We start from the raw sequence: 16,241 nt of genomic DNA on the forward strand, positions 1-16,241 counted from the left end.
CTGCCACTAAATCTATATCTGCCATCTCCAGCCCTAATCTATGAATATTTTAACACATGTGTACTCAGTGGGGTGTATTATCATACTGATATAAATAGAATTAATGAGCAGTCAACCTGCCACATGTCCTGACATATGACGGGGCAGCTACAGCGAGGGAGAATTTTTTTTCTGTTTCACATTAAGGTTGGCTTCTAGATCTTGATCATTTTCAAGCTGTAACCTGGCTATTGTTTAAATGTGGAGAACAGTCCTTTTCTCAACCAATTATTTGCAATATTACCATACTGAAACACGGCAAAAATCAGAAAAAGGAAGAAAAAACAAAATCCTTGCGCACTCCTTAAGTCTAAAGGACATGAAGTGTTGGAATTGACAGTATGATGTGTTGCGGCTGTACAGAATGGCAGTGCACTGTGAATAAGGGGCTGCAGTATGGTTTTCGTTACTCTATCACTAAGGGCCGGTGCAATCGAGGTTTCATTTCAAATTGATGCTTGAAAGACATTCTGAAGCTGCCAGAATATTGCCTGATCTTGCCAAAGAATATACAGTTAGGGCCAGAAATATTTGGACAGTGACACAATTTTCGCGAGTTGGGCTCTGCATGCCTCCACATTGGATTTGAAATGAAACCTCTACAACAGAATTCAAGTGCAGATTGTAACGTTTAATTTGAAGGGTTGAACAAAAATATCTGATAGAAAATGTAGGAATTGTACACATTTCTTTACAAACACTCCACATTTTAGGAGGTCAAAAGTAATTGGACAAATAAACATAACCCAAACAAAATATTTTTATTTTCAAAATTTTGTTGCAAATCCTTTTGAGACAATCACTGCCTTAAGTCTGGAACCCATGGACATCACCAAACGCTGGGTTTCCTCCTTCTTAATGCTTTGCCAGGCCTTTACAGCCGCAGCCTTCAGGTCTTGCTTGTTTGTGGGTCTTTCCGTCTTAAGTCTGGATTTGAGCAAGTGAAATGCATGCTCAATTGGGTTTAGATCTGGAGATTGACTTGGCCATTGCAGAATGTTCCACTTTTTGGCACTCATGAACTCCTGGGTAGCTTTGGCTGTATGCTTGGGGTCATTGTCCATCTGTACTATGAAGCGCCGTCCAATCAACTTTGCAGCATTTGGCTGAATCTGGGCTGAAAATATATCCCGGTACACTTCAGAATTCATCCGGCAACTCTTGTCTGCTCTTATGTCATCAATAAACACAAGTGACCCAGTGCCATTGAAAGCCATGCATGCCCATGCCATCACGTTGCCTCCACCATGTTTTACAGAGGATGTGGTGTGCCTTGGATCATGTGCCGTTCCCTTTCTTCTCCAAACTTTTTTCTTCCCATCATTCTGGTACAGGTTGATCTTTGTCTCATCTGTCCATAGAATACTTTTCCAGAACTGAGCTGGCTTCTTGAGGTGTTTTTCTGCAAATTTAACTCTGGCCTGTCTATTTTTGGTATTGATGAATGGTTTGCATCTAGATGTGAACCCTTTGTATTTACTGTCATGGAGTCTTCTCTTTACTGTTGACTTAGAGACAGATACACCTACTTCACTGAGAGTGTTCTGGACTTCAGTTGATGTTGTGAACGGGTTCTTCTTCACCAAATTAAGTATGTGGCGATCATCCACCACTGTTGTCATCCGTGGACGCCCAGGCCTTTTTGAGTTCCCAAGCTCACCAGTCAATTCCTTTTTTCTCAGAATGTACCCAACTGTTGATTTTGCTACTCCAAGCATGTCTGCTATCTCTCTGATGGATTTTTTCTTTTTTTTCAGCCTCAGGATGTTCTGCTTCACCTCAATTGAGAGTTCCTTTGACCGCATGTTGTCTGCTCACAGCAACAGCTTCCAAATGCAAAACCACACACCTGGAATCCACCCCTGACCTTTTAACTACTTCATTGATTACAGGTTAACGAGGGAGACGCCTTCAGAGTTAATTGCAGCCCTTAGAGTCCATTGTCCAATTACTTTTGGTCCCTTGAAAAAGAGGACGCTATGCATTACAGAGCTATGATTCCTAAACCCTTTCTCCGATTTGGATGTGGAAACTATCATATTGCAGCTGGGAGTGTGCACTTTCAGCCCATATTATATATATAATTGTATTTCTGAACATGTTTTTGTAAACAGCTAAAATAACAAAACTTGTGTCACTGTCCAAATATTTCTGGCCCTAACTGTAATAGGAAAAATACACCGGGCGTTGCAGAAATGAACATTCAGCAAAAAAAAGTAAAGCACCAGAGTGTAATTAAAAAAAGTCATGTTTTAATTAAAAAAAAATACTTTTATTTTTAGAAGATAGCACCATTTTTGTTGTACGGTTGTGTGTGATAATGTACAACCCCTGGCAAAAATTATGGAATCACCGGCCTTGGAGAATGTTCATTCAGTTGTTTAATTTTAGAGAAAAAAAGCAGATCACAGACATGGCACAAAACTAAAGTAATTTCAAATGGCAATTTTCTGGCTGTAAGAAACACTAAAAGAAATCAAGAACAAAAAATGTGGTAGTCAGTAATGGTTGCTATTTTTAACCAAGCATAGGGGAAAAATTATGGAATCACTCAATTCTGAGGAAAAACTTATGGAATCAACCTGTAAATTTTAATTCCCAAAACTAACACCTGCATCAAATTAGATCTGCTCATTAGTCTGCATTTAAAAAGGAGTGATCACACCTTGTAGAGCTGTTAAACCAAGTGGACTGACATGAATCATGGCTCCAGCACGAGAGATGTCAATTGAAACAAAGGAGAGGATTATCAAACTCTTAAAAGAGGGTAAATCATAACGCAATGTTGCAAAAGATGTTGGTTGTTCACAGTCAGCTGTGTCTAAAATCTGGAACTAATACAAACAACATGGGAAGGTTGTTAAAGGCAAACATACTGGTAGACCAAGGAAGACATCAAAGCATCAAGACCAGAATCTTAAAGCAATATGTCCCCGAAACATGAAATGTACAACAAAACAAATGAGGAACAAATGGGTGGAAACTGGAGTCAACGTCTGTGACCGAACTGCAAGAAACCGCCTAAAGGAAATGGGATTTACATACAGAAAAGCTAAATGAAAGCCATCAATAACACGTAAACAGAAAAAAAACTAGGTTACAATGGGCTAAGGAAAAGCAATCGTGGACTGTGGATGACTGGATGAAAGTCATATTCAGTGATGAATCACAAATCTGCATTGGGCAAGGTGATGATGCTGGAACTTTTGTTTGGTGCCGTTCCAATGAGAACATGCAAATTTCCACAGTCATTGATGATATGGGGCTGCATGTCAGGTAAAGGCACTGGGGAGATGGCTGTCATTACATCTTCAATAAATGCACAAGTCTATGTTGATATTATGGACAATTGAAAGGATGTTTCGGGATAACGAAATCATTTTTCAAGATGATAATGCATCCTGCCATAGAGCAAAAACTGTGCAAACCTTCCTTGAAAATAGACACATAAGGTCAGTGTCATGGCCTGAAAATAGTCCGGATCTCAATCCAATTGATAATCTTTGGTGGAAGTTGAAGAAAATGATCCATGACAAGGCTCCAACCTGCAAAGCTGATCTGGCAACAACAATCAGAGAAAGTTGGAGCCAGATTGATGAAGAGTACTGCTTGACACTCATTAAGTCCATGCCTCAGAGACTGCAAGCTGTTATAAAAGCCAGAGGTGGTGCAACAAAATACTGCTGAATGTGATGTGTTGGAGTTTTTTCTTGTTTGTTTGTTTTTCATGATTCCATAATTTTTTCCTCAGAATTGAGTGAGTCCATGCTTGAGTGAGCTTTCCCCTATGCTTGGTTGAAAAAAGTAACCATTACTGATTACCACATTTTTTATTCTTGATTTCTTTTAAGTGTTTCTAAAACCCGGGAAGTTGCCATTTGAAATTACTTTAGTTTTGTGCCATGTCTGATCTGCTTTTTTTTCTACAAAATTAAACAACTGAATGAACATCCTCCAAGGCCGGTGATTGCATAATTTTTGCCAGGGGTTGTATATCTGCCCACTTTATTTTAATGGGGCTGTAATACTTTTTATATTTACATTTCCCCTGAAGATATATGTCATCGACACTTATGCTGGAATCTTACCTTGCATTATTGCATTTGCACCATTCTTTCAGACTAGGGCCTGAACTGTAACCCACAAAACTACTTAAGAGTGTAGCTATTTGGACAATCCTTACTTGTTAGGGCTCAAGCACATCACCATATTTTCGCTCTCAGTGTGATCTGCTATAACATCGGATTGCACTCGGATCAATGTTATGCTATGGGCCCATGCATATGTCTGATTTTCTTCTTTGGACAGTATTTATCAGAGGAAAAAATCACTGCATGCCCAAGTGCAATACCATATTCATATTGCACTCGCTCATGTAAGTCAATGAGTCTGTGGAAAACATCTGACTGCACTCGGTTGACATCTTAGTGCAATCTGATTTCCGCACACCCACATAATGGAGAAGATGGATCTGTTTTTTCTCCACCTTCTTCTCATCAAAGAAAATTGAAGCACACTATGATCACACTCTGATCAGAGATTGATCAGGGTGTCATTTTAATAATTCAACTGATTTCCTCAAATGACAAAAAATACGCTTGTCTGCACCTAGCCTTAGAAGGGTCAATTGAAAATAGGCTGATTTTGAATTGTCTCCCTGCTAGAATGCTCAGCAATCATTTGTAATCTGTGAGAAAATAAGCATTGCATAGTGCTTATTTAAATAATTGGGTATTCTGTATAATGTGGGACAGAATACGTATGTCACAGAAAGAGGTGCTCCTTGTAACAGCTCTCCTCTTGACCATGAGATGAGAATCCTGAGAGGACAACCTAATCCCACCCTTTAATAAAGGGCTGTCCACCCCTTTATTCCTAAAACATAGTCTACGGATCCTCCTTAAAAGGTTAGAGCTGCTCCACTCACTTCTGCATTGAGAGATAAGTGGGGAAGGTGATGACATGTCTACTCATACTGTATTTCTCAGTTCGCAGGAAGTGAGTGGGCCAGGACTAGCCCTTATTAGTGTCTGATCGAATGTGAGTCATGAGGTTCCTATTTTAGCGGGGATGAGCATGTGACTGCTACTGTCCATCCCTGGCCACAGTGATGATGTGTTGGTGACCGTGACCAGTGATTGGCTTCAGCAGTGAAATGCTCGTAACACTGAAACAGGATGTACAGAAAACAGCTCTATACATCCTATCCATATGGATATTGGGTTTATCTTGCTGGGAGAGAAATCTTAGAGACTGGTGGGCAACTTCAGAGCGCTACTGAGAAGTGGTGGGGTATTAGTGAGTATACTTTACTTTTAGACATAGCCACGCTTTATTAAGAAAGTCACATTTCCATTGCAAGATGTGTGAAAATAGTATTTTTTAAAGGGAATCTATCCGCTCGATCAACCCTTCTAAGCAGGAGGGTCATGGAAAGTTTAATAAAATGAAACATTTATGTTATAGTTACATAGGTTGAAAAAAGACCACGGTCCATCAAGTTCAACCTTTCTCCACCAATTGTACATTTTATCACTAATTTAACTATAACCAGCAATGTTATGTGTATCAAGGAAATCGTCCTGCTCTTTTTAAAAAGCTGTTATAGTGTCTGTCATTACTACCTCTTGTGGCCGGCATTCCACAGTCTGACTGCTCTAACTGTAAAGAACCCTTTTCTATTTAGCTGCCGGAATCACCTTTCTTCCACCCGTGTCCTTCTGATCTGTAGTCATACGTATACTCCCATTTAATGTATATGTAGCAATAGGATTACTCCGTCCCAGGTGCATTACTTTACATTTATCGACATTAAATCTCATTTGCCAAGTGTTTGCCCATTCAGTCATCTTATCCCGATCATTTTGCAATATTGCAATGTCAAGGTCAGATTTTAGAGTCGTACATAGTTTGGTATTGTCAGCAAAGACTGACACTTTACTCTCAATCCCATCCACAAGGTCATTAATAAAGAGGTTAAAAAGAATCAGTCCTAGCACAGATCCCTGCGGAACCCCACTGCGGACTATATCCCATTTAGAGAACGTACCATTTATGAAGACTCTGTTTCCCGATATTTAGCCAATTCCTTACCCATCTGCATACAGTTTCCCCCAGTCTCTGCTTCTGTATCTTCAGTATAAGGCTGTTATGTGGACCTGTATCAAATGCCTTTGCAAAGTCAAAATAAATAACATCAGCTGAATTACCAACACCCAGATTTGAACTTACCTCCTCATAGAAACCTAACATGTTATTTAGACATGACTTATACTTGATATCTGCTATTCAGTATCTTACTGCAAAGAAACAAATGTTTTTCTTAATATGTAAATGAGCTGCTAAGATCTATGGGCCGGACATATCTGCCTGAGAATCTGCTTCTAGAGCTTATCACTCTTTGTGGCCTAAGGACACTGTGAGTGACAGCCCAGCTGCCCTATAGGATCTAGAGTGTGCTAGACTGTTAGTATTGTTACATCCCAGTTATCCAATCTGAAGCTGGGGCGTGCTGGGCTGTCATCATTTTGATTGACAGCCCTGATGCTCAATCTGGCCTAGCCTGTGGGCTTTCCTGCAGGTGTTTCCAGTCTTGTTAATTTGCTAGCTATTTAGCTGGCTAGCTATGAGGAATCGTTGTCAGATGTAGCTTTGCTCAGTGATGTGTGTGCTTTGCTCTGTCTTATTTCCTGATCTTGTTGCAAGTTGGGTTGAGCGAAATGGATCGGACAAATTAAAAAATCGCCTACATTTGGCAAAGTCGGGTTTCATGAAACCCGACCCGATCCTAGTGTGGGATCGGCCATGAGGTCGGCGATATTCGCACCAAAGTCGCATTTCGTATGATGCTTTCAGCACCATTTTTCAGCCAATGAAGGAGGACACAGAGTGTGGGCAGCGTGATGAAATAGGTCTCGGTCCCCACCATCTTAGAGAAGGCCATGACAGTGATTGGCTTGCTTTCTGCGGCATCACAGGGGCTATAAAGGGGCGTGCACGCCGACCGCCATCTTACTTCTGCCGATCGTAGCATAGGGAGAGATTGCTGCAGCTTCATCAGAAGAATGGATATAGTTAGGGAGGGAAGATTAAGCCCCGAAACTGCTTGCGCTGTAGCGATTTCCACTGTCCAACACCACCATTTGTTTGCAGGGACAGTGGAGGCTATATTTTTGTGCATCAGCTCTGTAGCTTATTAGGCTGCCTTATAAGACTCCCTGATAGCTGCATTGCTGTTTGCAAGCTGCTGTGCAAACCAACTGCTTTTTTCAAAGCATAAATCATGTTGCTCCTTTCTTCACAGTTATCTTGTTTATTTGTCCACACTTTTGTGTGCAGCAGTCCTATTTATTGCTGCCATACTTTTCCTGAGATCATTGTAGGGAGATTGAAATTGTACTACAGTCCTTGTATTTTTTCATATACTGTATCTTCCAGCCACTTTCTGCCACTGCTTCGATTCAAAGTGACAGGAGACAGCATTTGTCCAGTATGGTTACAAACTACTTTTCCTCCCTTATCGATGTTCTCCCTCACAGGTCATTCCCCTTTGATTACTGGGCATCTAAAATAGACACCTGACCAGAATTGGGAGAATATGCATTACAGGAGCTCGCTTGCCCTGCTTCTAATGTGCTATCAGAAAGAGTCTTCAGTGCTGCTGGTTCAATACTGACCGAAAAAAGGACACGTCTGGCTACCCAGAATGTTGATGATCTAACCTTCATTAAAATGAACCAATCATGGATTTCAAATTATTTTGCCCCACCTTCTCCTGCTGACATGTAGCTTGTCTGAAAAATGTCTTGCTTTTGGCCTCCTCTTACTGACTTCTCCAATTCCGCCATTTGCAGCTACTGAATGTCCACCATAGGCCATTTATATAACTCCCTAAATGGGCTGACTCCCCCCACAGGGCCGTGGTCACCACCTGGCGCAAGCACCTGAGCGAGTGCCGTTTGCCTGGAAAGGTGGGTGCGCCCACTCTTCGGCGACGGCACTGGCACAAAGTTCCTCATAGTACAATGAAGTGTCTCTGACGGTGGTGGTGCACAACCAATGTCAGAGACACCGTCATAATATGAGGGGCCCTGTGCCAGTACTGCCGCCCACGAGAGAGTGTTCCCCCCCAGCTCGAACAGTGCTCTACCACTTGCAATACTTACCTCTCCCTGCTCCACCAATGTGTAGTCTGTGCTGTTAAATCCTTCAATGGCACTGCCAATACAAATTTGTTGAAATGAAAGATGATAGTAAAAATATACAGGGGCCCTGGCCTCCATTTAGACCAGTTAATACTTTGCGCCTACTGAGCCACTCATTACAGTTGTCCTCCACTGAACAAAGCTAGGCCGCCTGTTTAGTCCTGTTACCAATTTTGAACTGCTTTCAGCCTACTTTTCTATTTTGTTTCAAAAACCTGACCTGCACATCCAAACATAGACTCAGTGTGAACAGGTGCTGAACCTAGAGTCGCCAACTCGTATATAGTTAAGTAAATAAGGCAGCACACTGCAGCACTAAAACATGCAAATTGAAAACACGAAATTTGAACTGCATTACTGCACTAGAAATATGAAAAATGAGAGCTTTTAGCGCATAAAAATGGCCAATTTTATGTGTACCTGGTAGCCTCTTTACGGCATCTCTCTTATACCAGGTCCTACGCTTGCCTACCTCGCTGAGAATAAACGTCTCTCCATCTGAATGGGTACATGTGAAACCTCTTCCTAGACTAAAATTCTCTCTCTCTGTGGAGGGGTATTGGACCTGCTATAATTAAAACACCTGAAGCTAGGAGGCGGAGTGCACGATCAGAAGGCTAAAGAATACATTTCAAAAACCTGACCGGCACATCCAAACATAGAATAAGTGTGAACAGGTGCTGAACCTAGAGTCGCCAACTCGTATATAGTTAAGTAAATAAGGCAGCACACTGCAGCGCTAAAACATGCAAATTGAAAACACGAAGTTTGAACTGCATTACTGCACTGAGTCTATGTTTGGATGTGCAGGTCAGGTTTTTGAAATGTATTCTCTGGCCTTCTGATCGTGCACTCCCCGCCTCCTAGCTTCAGGTGTTTTAATTACAGCAGGTCCAATACCCCTCCACAGAGAGAGAGAATTTTAGTCCCAGAAGAGGTTTCACATGCACCTATTCAGATGGAGACGTTTATTCTCAGCGAGGTAGGCAAGCTTAGGACCTGGTGTAAGAGAGATGCCGTAAAGAGGCTACCAGGTACACATAAAATTGGCCATTTTTATGTGCTAAAAGCTCTCATTTTTCATATTTCTAGTGCAGTAATGCAGTTCAAATTTCGTGTTTTCAATTTGCATGTTTTAGCTCTGCAGTGTGCTGCCTTATTTACTTTACTTTTCTATTTTGGGCCTACTAACTGTGTCTGCGCCACTCATTACAGTTGTCCTCCACTGAACAAAGCTATGCCGCCTGTTTAGTCCTGTTCCAATTTTGATCTGCATTTAGCCTACTTTATTATTTGGGCCTATATCTGTGTTTCCTCCTCATCCTGCCCATTGCCCAGCTACTGCTAGATGAGTCTGCTGGTACATTGACCCAGACCACTACATTCCCCTTGCACTCTACACAGCCTGAATCTGACCCTGCTGAAAGTCAGGTTCCCCTTCCCGCATACTATACCACCTTACTCGGGGACAAAAAGAAGGATGCAGATGAAAGTGCAGGCTCCTTCATCAGCTGTGCGGCATACTCGTTGGCGACGTCACTGGCACAGGGCCCCTCATGGTACGCAAAAGTGTCTCTGGCAGTGGGAGGCACCACCAGCCATCAAACACACCGCCGTACTATGAGGGGCCATGTGCCAGTGCCAAGTGCCAACAAGTGGGCCCCCCTGCTTGCTCAGGATCACAGCACTTGCAAAGTTGAAATACTTACCTCTCCCTGCTCCACCGCCATGACGTATTTCGTGTTTCCTGGGCCCACGAAAATCTTGAGCCAGCCCTACCCCCCAACAACTTTAGCCAAATGACCCCCAGTTTTCAATGCCTAACTATTATTATAAAGTAAATTAAGATTGGCAAGCTTAAGATATAAGAACTGATGTTTTTGGCATTAAAATGGACACTGTAGGTGTTTTCCTGTCCTCCACTCACTGCCGACTTTGATTCCCCATTGACTTGCATTGGGTTCCGTGTTTCGGTCGGCCCCCGACTTTTCGAAATAATCAGCCGATTTCACCCGACCCGACTTTAGACAAATTCGGGTTTCGCGAAACCCGACTCGATCCTAAAAAAGTAAAGGTCACTCAACTCTAGTCGCAAGACCTTGGATATGTCTCGAGTATTTTTGTGTGTTATCCCTTTTGCTTTTGACCTCAGGTACCTGACTCTGGACTTGGCCTCTGACTATCCAATTCTCTTATCCCCTTATCTTTTTTTTTATTTACCTTCCTGGCATTTGTCTTGACCCTCTGTGATACAAGTGTGGCGCCCCAGGGTCCTGGTCGTCACAGTAGCATTGCTATCCTCGCGGGGAGAGTGATGTTACATTTGGAAGTGATGAAGGATATCTTTTATCAGGTAATCACCATACACACAACATGTTCACACTCCAGGCCACAAGGGGGAGCTTTTGATCCTATTTCTAGGTGACTCCCCTGCATATGCATATATATTGTTGTTTTGGAGGGAAAGAGAGAGGAGATTGTTAGAGAGACAGAAGAGAGCAGACCGACATAGAGTGTCAGAATGTCTGAAGGGGCCGTGTAGTCTGAAGTACTACAGCTCCTAAAGAAAGAGATATACAGAAGGAAAGGACATCGTTCAGTGAGAGTGAAGGAGAGCGAGGCACAGGCGAGGACACTAGGGGGAGGACAGCAGCGAGCATACTGTCTCCTTGGCAAAGCGCCGATAACCGGTAGCCAGCCCACCGAGGTTGTAAGGGACTCTAAGACTTACATCAGAAACCTGCAGGACAGCTGAACTGCAAGTTACCTGTCCGCCACACACACCTGAAGACACAGTAACACATAGAGCCCGTGGCATGATAGAGTCCCTGTAAAAAGGCTCGAGTTACCTGTCATACAGGTATTGTCCTATCATATATGGGGGACAGAGAGAAGAACTGTGAGGACCTTATCTGAAGCCGTAGGCAGTAAGGGACTACAACATCACCGCACTAGAGGAAGGCTTTTAACTCCACCTGGTAAAAGGGACTCTGAATTCGCTTCCAAGACGGACGGACCCTGCCTGCCCTGTGATTTGGTACCCTGGACTGTGGCTGCCTGAAGTCTTCAGTAAACCAGGTAAAGAGACTGCAAACCTGTGCCCTCGTTTCTTACTCCGCCATTCACCATCATCATCCATCTACACACCGGGAACCTTGGGGATACACTTCACCTGTGGGAAGTTACACCATCTAGCTGCCATAACATCACCCCAGAGGACCCCTTAAAGCAGCATCGGTCCCCACAGACCGAATATCACAGGTGACATCACAAACATAAACTTTATTCAATTTCCCCTTTTACATGGGCGACCAGGGCCATGGACCGGGTCGCCACCTTGACATCCCCCTGTGAACACCAGACCTGGTACCAGGTACCCCACGGCTCAGGCGGGAGACTCACAAGCCCTCCCTGACCTCTTACCTCCTGACTACCCTGTTTCATGGCTTGTCCAAGAGCAGTGACTCAGCCTCGCAGGGACATTGCCAGTGTGAGACATGTAGATATGGAGAACATACTGTCAGTCATTACATGTATCACAATATTAACATCCTCTTTCATTTAATACGTGTGGCAGACATCGGGTCACAGCAAGGAGTTGTCAAAAACTAACATATTGAAGAACTTTCCTTTAGATCAGTTGGGGTCTGACACATAGCACTCCTACTGATCATCTGTCTCCTGCTTCAGCAGAGGCTGGATGTGAAAAGAGCCAGAACAAAACAGCTTCATCACACTGTTTAGAGGATGCTGTCCAGGGCTGGCTCCAGGTTTTCGTGGGCCCCGAGTGAAAGAGTCTCAGTGGACCTCGTTAAAATATACACCAACCCGACGAACAAGGCAACACAAACAAGGGTAAAATGAAATACCAGGCATTCAAATATTCACTCAATACAAATATTCACTCACATATAACAGAGGTATGCACCGGGGAGTGGAGGATGGGGAAATAACCAAAGTAAATGGAGGGAAGGGAATCACACTTACAAACCACGCAACAGTCACAGATAACTCCTTCAAAACTCCTCATATAAACACCTCTCCACCAAGCCAAGCAGCAAAAGCTAACTCTGACATGGGTTTGAATCAGGAACCAGATTATAAAGGGGATGGGAGTTGCTAACAGAGCTCAGCTGAGAGGTCAGACTTCTAGAGCTCCAACATGGCCGATTAACCTCTGTTCTGCCAAAATAAATAAACAACATTTAAATAGGTGAAGAGCTTCTTTTTAGCGCAGGAGTAGGAGCAATGAGATGCTACAGTCTTCTGGCTCTTCTCTGAAAGAAAGTACTGAGAGCACTACAGGAGATCTCAAGCACGCAGTTCATTCTAGACAGCCCAGGAATTTACAGGAACTGGAGGCTTTTTGCCAAGAAGAGTGGGCAGCTTTACCATCTGAGAAAATAAAGAACCTCATCCACAACTACCACAAAAGACTTCAAGTTGTCATTGATGTTAGAGGGGGCAATACACAGTACTAGGAAATGGGGTATGTGAACATTTGATCAGGGTCATTTGGATGTTTTGGGTTGTCATTATGATTTAAAAAGAGAAAACACAGTAGTTTGACAATAAATGGCTTCACCAAATCACTAACCATGAGTGGAGAAACTGTTTTGGTGTTATAATTAATATTCTCTGAAAAAAGGCCAAGAAAGCAAAAATTCTGCCGGGGTATGTAAACTTTTGAGGACAACTGTATATGACTGGAATATTGTAATCCAAATTTGATCGAAAAATATTCTGAGTAACAGAATTTAGGGGCAAAAATGTGGGAAAATTTTCCGTTAACATTGTATTCTGTGATGCATCTCAATATACATAATTATAACAAGGAAACATATAATAATCACAGTTGGACAAGTTTTTATTTCTTAGGGCAGAAGATCGGATCAAGAAAAGTTACATTACCTACATTATCTTCAATTTGTATAACTTACAAATTATTCTAACACTACAAAACCTATTTCAAACCTTGTGCGCATTTCAAGAGCAGACTCATCTAATTTTACTTGCAATGACAGAACTTTAGAGATAATGTATGTCCTTACTTCCCGTCAGGAATGTCATTTCATCCAGAAATCTGTGCCAGCTCCCTGGTAGTAATGGTGTCATCTCACATTTTCTAGACATTAAAAATTTACTTATAAAGGATCTTGGCCAAAGTCAAAAACGTTTGATTTTTAAATGACAATAAAGATTAGTTTTAACTGGTGATATAAATGATACAGATAACTGTAAATTGGTTCTGATTGAGAAAATACTGTAAGCTTCATTATTCATTACATGCATTTCCTACCTATGTGTATTCATAATTTTTCCATCCTTTTCCAGTAAAATTCAGTGAATTTAACAAATAGGGAAAATCCCCAAACTATGCAAACCCAATATGTATGTATGTAATGTACTGTGGAGACAAATTATGCAACATCCCTGAGGCCCATAGAGAAGAAATGCAATGGACCACAAGGCAGAGTGGATGTTCGAGTTCGCCTGAATTAGAGTTTATAAGTTTGTATCGGGTCCGAATTTGACCCTGGACCCAAACCCAATAGCAGTTAATGGGGACCCTAACTTTGGTGGTTTCAAATTGCTGTAAAATAGTCATAGTAAAGCAGAGGCTTAGCTAGGGTTTTGGTTCAGGGGGGGAGGGGGTTGAAGCTTCTGAGTGGGCCCCTAACCAGGCAACCTTGATTACAACTCAGTTACACCATCTAACAGTGGAGGAGAACCTCAACAGATGACCACGCTATTACTGAAGATAATCTCTATATAAAGACCAACATGGATACTGCCGCCATATGGTCAGTGGTAGATACCAGCCCTACAGAACATATAAGAGATCACAGTACAGTTACAGATGACTTACTGCTGACATTCTTTCTGATGGAATCGTTCATTTTTCACGTCTTTTCCATCTGGCCAAGACCGACATGACAACTTCTTCCACCCAGGACTCGGCTGCAGAGAATGCAACAAAGACACGTTTCACTTCTCATATTCCAGCCATTACTATCTATTCCCAACCTGCACAAACTCCTCATCCTGCTGATACCCCAATACTGAGCCGTTGCTGCCGTATGTGTCCCTATTACTGCACCTGCTGTGTGGTTCTCTGTGCCCTCTAAATTCTAAAGCAACCCTATATAATATAGTAATGCCGGGCGCAAGTGCCCTAGAAAACACTGCCCATATTTTGCCCTCTAGAAAGTAATAATGCCCTGTGTGCCCCATTGATAGTCACAGTAACCTGAGTTCCCCTATAACAATAAGTGCCAACTTACATTTAAGAATGTCACGAGTCTCCCCCTGCACAGCTCCCCTATGCACGGTATGATGCCCCCTCACTGTATAGTACCACCCACACAGTATACTGACCCCTTAGGAGCCTCCAAACTGTTTGATGGCCCCTTCACTGTAATCCCCACACTGTATGATAGCCACATTGATAACCTCCATATAGTATAATGTGCCAGACAGTCCTCAATATAGCACAAGGCAGCACCCCAATCGGCAGACCCTGTAGTGTAAGGCAACACCCCTATAGGCAGACCCTGTAGTATAAGACAGTACCCCTATAGGCAGACCCTGCAATATAAGGCAGCACCCAATAGGCAGACCCTGTAGTATAAGACAATACCCCTATAGGCAGACCCTGTAGTATAAGACAGTACCCCCATAGGCAGACCCTGTAGTATAAAGCAGCACCCCCATAGGCAGACCCTGTAGTATAAGACAGTACTCCTATAGGCAGACTCTGTGGTATAAGACAGCACCCCCATAGGCAGACCATGCAGTATAATGTAGCACCCCATAGGCAGACCCTGTAGTATAAGGTAGCACCCTCATAGGCAGATGCTGTCGTATAAGGCAGCACCCTCATAGGCAGACCCTGTAGTATAAGACAGTACTCCTATAGGCAGACTCTGTAGTATAAGGCAGCACCCCCATAAGCAGACCCTGTAGTATAAGACAATAACCCCATAGGCAGACCCTGTAGTATAAGGCAGCTCCCATATAAAAACTCAATAAATACTTACCTCTCTTCCTCCTAGTTCCAGCAGTGCTCCGAGCTCCCGCTCATCTTCTGTCAGCGGACGCCTAGCACTGACATCATTACACCTGCTGTCAGTGGCAGTGGGGTACCCGGCACCGGGTCCGGTGTTAACAGGAGGATGTCACGGTGGTGACCTGGTCCATGGCCCTGGGCCCCATGTAAAAGGGGAAGGTCTTTAAACTTTAAAGGGAATAAAGTTTATGTTCGTGACGCCACCTGTGGTATTCGGTCAGTGGGGACTGACGCTGCTTTAAGGGGGTCCTCTGGGGTGATGCTATAGCAGCTAGATGGTATACCTTCCCACAGGTGAAGTATATCCCCAGGGCTCCCAGTGTGTAGATGGAAGATGATGGAAGGCACAGTAAAGAACGAGGACACAGGCTTGCAGTCTCGTTACCTTGTTTACTGAAGACTTTAGCAGCCTCAGTCCAGAGCACCAGATCACAGGGCAGGCAGGGTCCGACCGGCTTGGAGGTAAGTTAGGAGTCCCCTTTTCCAGGTGGAGATCAAAGGATTCCTCTAGCGCAGTGGTGTTTTAGTCCCTTACTGCCTATGGCTTCAGATAAGGTCCTCACAGTTCATCTCTGTCCCCCATATAGGATAGGACAATACCTGCATGACAGGTAACTCGAGCCTGTTTATGGGGACTCTAGCACTCCCTGAGCTCTATGTGTTACTGTGTCTCTGGTGTGTGTGGTGGACAGGTAATGTAGTCGTGGAGTCCCTTACAGTCCTCAGTGTTCCGGCTACCGGTGTCTGCGCCTCAAAAGGAGGCAGCCTGCTCATGGCTGGTCTCCCACTGGTCTCCTCACCTGTGCTCCTCTCTCCTACACGCTCACTGCAATATATTCGACTTTCGAATAATCTCTTCCGTTGTACATGCCTGCGCAAGACAATCTTGCCTTGCGCTGGCGTGTACTACGGAGGACAGAGAATGAACT

This window comes from Ranitomeya imitator, chromosome 5, assembly GCF_032444005.1.
Source record: "Ranitomeya imitator isolate aRanImi1 chromosome 5, aRanImi1.pri, whole genome shotgun sequence".
In the NCBI taxonomy this organism is placed as follows: Eukaryota; Metazoa; Chordata; class Amphibia; order Anura; family Dendrobatidae; genus Ranitomeya; species Ranitomeya imitator.